Source organism: Polyodon spathula, chromosome 11, assembly GCF_017654505.1.
Source record: "Polyodon spathula isolate WHYD16114869_AA chromosome 11, ASM1765450v1, whole genome shotgun sequence".
NCBI classification, from domain to species: domain Eukaryota; kingdom Metazoa; phylum Chordata; class Actinopteri; order Acipenseriformes; family Polyodontidae; genus Polyodon; species Polyodon spathula.
In genome coordinates, this window is record NC_054544.1 from 7,907,365 (window position 1) to 7,915,491 (window position 8,127).

Below are 8,127 nucleotides of genomic sequence, written 5' to 3' on the forward strand. Positions count from 1 at the left end.
CCATTGAACTAGACACAGACATGCTGGTGGGTATCATTTAATTTACCTTTTCCTTCATTTGAATTAGGATTGCCTGGTCAAACAGGGCAGGTGGTGAATATTCTGCTGTGGTTGTAAGTGGAAATTACCGTTTCATTAGGTGTTCATGTTTATCAACCATTATAAACTGTAAAAATGCTTCCTGACTGAACGTAATAATTTTACAGTACCACTGCCCACATGCTATACAGACGTTATCCTTAGGTTATGTAACATGACTGTGCCTCCTATATCTGTTAACTGCTAGTGCAGCTGTGGTTTTTTGCCGGTCTGCACTTCTCAGGAGGAGAAACATTCATAGCTTCCCTTTTTTTCATTGCAAAATCTCTGAGGCGAACAGGTGTGTGCAATCACTGACCGCAGAAAAGAACCCAAAGTGCTGTCTTTGTAAAAATTCCATTACTGTGTGACACCCATGGGTCAAGGTTACACAACTTTGTTTTCCTGTAAGCCATTTTGATGACTCATTACCCTCAAGGTGGTGGATGCTTTAGATAATTTTACCCTTCAGCTTCTGTCTTTGACTTGTTCAGTTTTTTCTTTTTTTTTTTTTAAGACTTGTTCCCCTCTGTTCCTTTAATGAGCAGTTCTAAAAGCAAGTATATTCAGGTATAGTAACACATTGATAGATTTATATGTACAAAGTATTATTATTATTATTATTATTATTATTATTATTATTATTATTATTATTATTAGTGTAGGCGGGGTGATAGTCATCAAGAAGGTTTAAAAGCAAATAATATGCAAAGCATGTATAAAATACTCATTCTATATTATTTCAAGCCTTGATATTATCGATTGGCAACAAACCTGAATTTAATTAAGGTATCAAAATTTCAAGAACATTGAATTAGAGATTCAGTGTAATTTCCAATATGATTAAAACTTGCAATCAGTTTTTTTTTTTTTTTCTTATTTGACTCCTTAGCTCAACCAACCAGCCTTTCTAGCTGTATACTATTGTAAGCAACATCATTATGGCAACACAAATTTCTCCCACTAGAGCTCACTATATTGATGCCAGCCTGCAAGGTCTTGCAGGACCTGTTCTACTGATACAGTCTGTAACCTTGTTTTGCTTATGTTCACCAGGGTTTGTCTTATTTACTTTATCACAGTACGGTATAGTCTAACTGGAACTCAGTACATGTTGGCATTATGTCAGTTGGTGGTTTGATGTTGTTTTCTTATCATGACCCTAAAGGTATAAATGGGGAATTCTTACAAATATAGTTATGCTTGAAATGTATCAATTATTTCTAAGGCTGGTGAAACTGTGAAACAACCACAGTGCCCCTGTTCAACCATAAAGAGGGGTCAGAGACTGATTTGAACAGCACAGCCACACACATGACTTGGATTTCATCAATCCATGGCCCTAGGATAAACTTGACTGGATAGGAAGATACTGTGCATTGCTTGATTGTTGGTACAGGGTATCAGCAGGGTGGTATCCACTTGCAATTTGGTCACAAAATCTTCATATAATCTGTGTATTCAATTCTAACTTGCAAGAAATATTAGATGGCTGTATTAGCCCTACTTTTTCTGGATCAGGTCCCAAATAAATGTAAATATCTAGCACTGCCTGTCACATTACAATATGAAACCATTGCTGGTAGTACAAACATATAGTTCAAAGAGAAATCATTACATTTCTCTTAAATTGCTAGAACTGGAACTGGTGCCAACGTACTGCACAAAGGATCCTTTTTTCTCCTCAAGCAGTTTGCAAATCTCAGACTGAATAAACCCTTCAGTGCACTGAACACCTTGAGGTTAGCACATCTCTAATCATTATTTGATGACAGAAATCTGTAAGCATCACATCCCTAGGAACAAGAACACTGTATCTTAGCAACGCGCCTAGATATTCAAACAATTTCATTAAAGCGTAGCACCTCTTAGCAGGTGGGTGAGTGTTAGTGTTGATAAACATTTGCAACAAGACTGGCTCTGGTGTTTGCCAACATTTGAATTGAACACACAATTTTATAAATTTGTTTATAAGTGACTTGGTATTAGTTTAAGTAAGATATAATATATAAATTAAATATTTCAATTTCACCCACTGGTCAGGATAATATGAGTTAATTTACACTGAAATAACAATTCATATTTAACATGTTCTTGTTTATCTGTAAATTCTGGGTTCAAATATTTGAATTGAGTGTTAATTTACAGAAGTATAAACACTAGCTTATTTGGATCTGTTGTCTTGATATTTAAACATGCTTGTACACAGTAGATCGAAGGTTAAAGAAACAGCATGTGAAAAAGAATCATACTCTTTACCATATATCACTATAAACCTGTATTAATGAGATTACTCATCAGTTCTGATTAACAAAAATGCAATAATGGTGTTTATGCACTAGTGTCTAACAGGGAAAAGAACTACATTGCATGACAACAGCACAATTTTTCAAGCTTGACACCCAACAGTTCTGAAAATAAACACTGCTGGAACAATGCATTCAAGGTTGAATTCCTTAGTACAGCTGAAAAATAAAACAAAGACAGGTTTAAAAAATGCAACACAGTTTAACAGTTTATAAAACAAGGTTGTGGTTTCTATAGGGCTTCGTAAAAAAAAAAAAAAAAAAAATCACTTTGTGCCCTGGACTACAGACATTCCTAATCGATATCCCAAGGCTTGTGTTGACCCAGCACCTTATAACACTAAGGGAATATACACAATCATCTCAAGAAACAAGTGTGTCCTTGAGACAGATACACAACCTTCTCAAATAGTGGCACATAAATGAATAGATACAACTCTTGTGTAGCGTTGGCAAATTACTGTAAAAGTATTGTAAATGCAGCAAACAGGTGGTGTTACTAAAAAACATAATTTCATAGCAAGTAAATGGAAGGTATTAAAAACCTGACCAATTTAAAATATAATAATCTAAAACAATTACACATTTTACCACCTGCTGCAAACTAATAACATTGACATTATGTTGCACAGTTGGAAGACAGTTGGGTAAGGGATTGTACAATTCCAGAATGTTGCATATAACTATTCTAAAACTAAACAGCTCCCTGGTCACCACTTTAGTCCAAAGCAGAACTGTATGGGACAAACATGACGTGTGAAAGCAAAGAATCTTGGCATGGCTTGAGGGCAGCTGTGCACATTTTACTTATGTCAGCGACTTAACAGACTGTCCCAGGTGAATCAGGATATCTGAAAACTTGTAGCTGTAAGAATCTAAAAAGGAATTCTCAACTGAAATCTGGTGCATCTTTCTAAATCAAAAGAAGTTTGTGTGCAGACAAATGCCACCAATTATGGACAAAAGCAAACTGGGCCCAAAGGGACATTCTGAGAAAACAAGATAGGCAAAAATGATCCAAATGGAAATATGGTACTTATATGTATTTCCATGTATGATTAGGAAGGGTTAACTTATATATAAGGAACAAGAAAAAAAAAAACAGAAAGTTAATTTGCAGTTTGTACCTTGTACCTTCTGCCTCCAAGGTAACTTTACCACATCACTGGCTTCACGCTGGACACAAATTAACAGGGCCATAAATCTACCTGAAATACCAGGGCTTCACTGAAGCATTGCGAAATAGGTAACTGAAACCCTCTTCAAAAAATAAAGACCAACCAGACGTCTGGAAAAAAAAAACAAAAAAAAACCCCACTTTCTCCATTCTTTCAATGTTGTCTGCTTGTTCACTTCACCTCCTACAGACCTGCTGTGACGGATGACTTAAGATTAAGGAGTGTACCTGTGTGAAGAAAAGCTATGTTAACTCTGTGAAGACTGATTTCCCTTTCAAAGTGAAAGGTCTGCATTCTCATGTACCAAAGCTACTATCAGAATGGGAAATTAGCTTTCAAAATGTTTGGATAAAAATGGCCCTACTCTAACCCTAATGTGCCTGGGACCAACATTTTGAGAAAGAAGGCCCATTAATCACAAATAAGGTTGTCTGACCCAAATGACAACTGAATAAGCACAAGTGAAACCATCCAAGCACAAGCACAATGGAAATAAGTACCACTCTAAATTATTCTATCATCTTTCAGCAAATGGTAAAAGGAAAGAGTACTACAGTATTAGTTGCATAATCTTAAGCTGTGGCAGAAAAGCTACTCACATATAATATGGAGAACACCCTTGTCTTAAATTCTTTTTTTTTTTTTTTTAACTTACTTGAGTTTGGTGGGAGGCTGTATTTACACCACAACTAAGATCAAACTCTTTATATGTAACTCATAGATAAACCCAGCAGTTAAATCAGTTGCACCTCTTAAGACAGAATGTCTTAATAGAAATACTAACTCAAACAAACATTAGCACAGTACTTTGAAAAGGTAGCAGCCTTTTCTGTGTTGTAAGTGCACCTTGCCTATTCCTAATTTCTACACAGACTTGTTTAATCTAATCAAAATGGATGACTTTAACAGCATATCATTCAGAGGCACTGTAAACACAAAGTGGATATGCATTTGGTGTTTTCCTTCTCAGACAAAAGAAACTGCTACTAGCCCTAATGCAGCCAGGACCCACATTGAATTTTCACCTCAACAGGACAGGGTTAACATTAATTTTGTCACCCAGGTCAAAACTGTTTATATAAAGATGCATATCCTCTACAATAATCAGATCTATAAGGTTGCACATTTGGATCAAATTCCAACCTGACTAGTAATGGCAGCATCTGAACTAATTACCTTATTTTGCAGTGGGTCAGTTGTAGTGTATTGGCATGTTAAATCACCATGCCGACATCATTGTGCCATAAAAAAATGATGACTTAAAAATACAAATCTAAAAAGGCTGTCTGCGAAAGCTATAAAATGTTTATTGAAATAGGAAACAAGGAAAGGGACTTTAAAAGTGTCATCCCTGTCATATTTATTGATTTATGACAGCAATGATAAAAATGACCTCAGTAAAGAGAAAAGAAGTGTTCAGAGTTTCATACAATGAATCAAATATGCTTAACAAGACGTGCAGAGGCATTTTAGCCCACATTTCTTTTATTACATTACATTAATCAAAACCTACCGAGGACATCCATCTGAGCCAAGTGTCACCATGATGTTCTGCAAAAACATCCTTTAGAAAGGGATCATTCCTGACAGCAGTATCAATTGTACTGTCTTAAATGATCACTACGACTGCATTACTTGGAAATTAACAGCTAGAATTTATGTGAGTGCCTTCCCAGGCTTCCCCCAAAGCTGACTCTGAGAAACAAATAATTGAATTGGTACGAGTACATAAACCATTCAAATGGCTAATGTAACATGCCTAACTGGTTTAACTAAGGCAGGGGCATGAACATGAGTGGGGCTGTAAAATCACTGCAGTGCTCTGTTCTGTCTTTGTCTCCTTTTTTCTAATTAAAAGAACCTTCTGCATTACTCACTCTCATACAAGCATTTTCTTTGCCTGAAATGAGGCCTCAAAACCTAGGTGTGTACAGTACAACATACTGCAAAGGGTGACAAGTAAGGGAAGGTAAGATAATGTTGAACTTGAGCCCTTTTTACTTAATTGGTGATTTGATCACTTGTAATTGGTTTCCACTTTTAGCTTTTCAGACCAAGATCTGATATAAAATTGATGGCTTGGATAATGGGGTTTATTTGGGTTCTGTATATAAAAAAAAATATTCGGTATATCCTTTACAAGCTTGCTGTATTTGCATATCCCAGTGCATTCAGTATAATATATATATATATATATATATATATATATATATAGAGAGAGAGAGAGAGAGAGAGAGAGAGAGAGAGAGAGAGAGAGAGAGAGAGAGAGAGAGAGAGAGAGAGAGAGTAATGTCTTTTTAAAGTAAGGTGTGATCTGCATGTATTCTTCCAGATCATTAAAACATTAACTGTTAACCAACATCACAGGTGTGTAACATCATAAACGGTCTGTTCCTTACTATATGTCATACCAAAAAGTCACTAACGCTGTTCTGCTTTTTGTTATACACATCCATTTTTTAATAACATGTTGCTTATCTGCTACAGAAGCACACTCCTCAATCACCCATATGAACAAGAGGATATTTTATTTATCTGATTGCATCCCATGTTTATTTTCTAATAGCATACACAATGAGCCCTGTTTCATCTCTGTACTCAACTGTATGTATTTTTATTATGAGGAATCATGCACCTGACACACATTATGCATAAGAAACAACATCGTTTACTTGAAGTGCTTCCACAATACCCTAAATAATTATGACACCTTCCTACTCCCTTGCTGCATAAATGTATTTATCAAAAAAATGCACAAATTTGGCATTTGTCAATCAAAACAGAACAAAAACAAAAGAAAACAAAACATATATTCACTTTAATGTGGACCAAAATAAAAAAGAAGGCTCATAACAACTTTAAGAACTGATTAAAAGTAGCTTTTGCCCATTTCTAAAACACAATGACCAAGAATAAAACAAATTTCCAGTTTCATGTGCAGAAATTCTGTGCATACACCTAACAACAGTGGTTGACTAATTGTCAGTTGACAACAAGGATACAAATACACATAATCTAATGTAATACTTCCCTGCCCAATTCACACCCTTAAAAGAAACAGGCTTGATAATTATTCGTAAAGGAGAACTTACAATGTTACTGAGCAGACTGTGGGTTTTCAACATAAATACACTACTTATAGTTGCTGCCTCCTATGTCTCATGTATTCCTGCAATACATATTTTTAACAATCAGTTTTGACATCGGGATCCTATCAGAAACATGTAATTGTTTTTGGACTTGTATTTATCTTACTCTGAGTTGAGAGTCTTGATTGGTTCTTCTGTCCACCAATTGCCAACAGTTTAAATTGTATTCGGTGTTATCAGGGAAATAACAAGTTTATGAACACAGATGAAAGGGAACTATTCAAAGTAAAAAATGTAAATAAAAAAATTTACAATTTTAAAATCCTGAGTGCAATATTCGTAAAATGAGATAATGATGAAACAGGGTCAGGCTTTGTAGATCTTGCCCCTTGTTCCTATTAAATTAAACATTGTGTTATTCGGGCCAATGACAAGAAAACAAAATGGTGTTATAAGAATTAAATAACAATCAGTTGTTAGTAAGTTTTGATGACAGGCATAAATATTCATATTGGAGGAATGTCCCCTCTACACGGTGTCCCTGGACTGGACAATGTATGTGATGAGAGCAGATGTTGTGTGCCTCATTAAACATTTTCAATTTGTACTAAGGACAAGTTTAGTTTGCTAAGCAACCTGCAGTTACAAAAGATATTATAAAGTTGGATAGAAAAATCTAGTTTCAATAAGAATTTTGAATATGAGTCTTGGCATCTAAATATATAACAAGACTAAGGTTTCAACTGATAATAACAGCAGCCCATGAAGTGACAAATAGTTTGCCAAAGTGGTGTAATGTGCCAATAAGTGATGCAATAGGGTTGTAAGACAATATTATTGACATTAAACACCACCTTATGCTACATTTAAACCACTCCTGCAACCTATTTTTTATCACTGGCTATGGCAAAGTGATTTCAGGGTGCAGGCGTAGGGCTGATGCAGTGCTAAAGACAATGGCAGACAACAAAGTGAAATGGAGGTTTATTTTTATAATCCACGTCTGATGACAAAACAGTAAACAATAATGATACAAACAATATACAATGGTTTGCATATTGCTCTGTTTAATCCATGGATTGGCCCTGAAATAATAGTCCCGATATTTAAACACCCACACGTAATACAAACATGATCACAAGTCCCAGTGAGTGCTATAGTGCTTGTGGTGCAGATACAGTTAACTGTTTCACAAGTGCAATGTTGTCTGGGTTTGCTGCTGGCTTTTAGCGACAGCTCCGGAACGTGTTAGCCATCTACTAACAACAAACAAACAGTTTTTAGACACGACAAAACAAACAAAACACTCAGGATTACAATACGGGTCTTAGTGTGAACCATAACAAAGGAACAGATCACCTTGCTACGTCCCCTTACATACCACCAATACTGCCTTGGTTGATTGCAACCAATCTACAGCTGCCACATTGTTTCCTGTCCGGGTCGATGATTTAGTGTACCGTAGTTCTGCCCCTT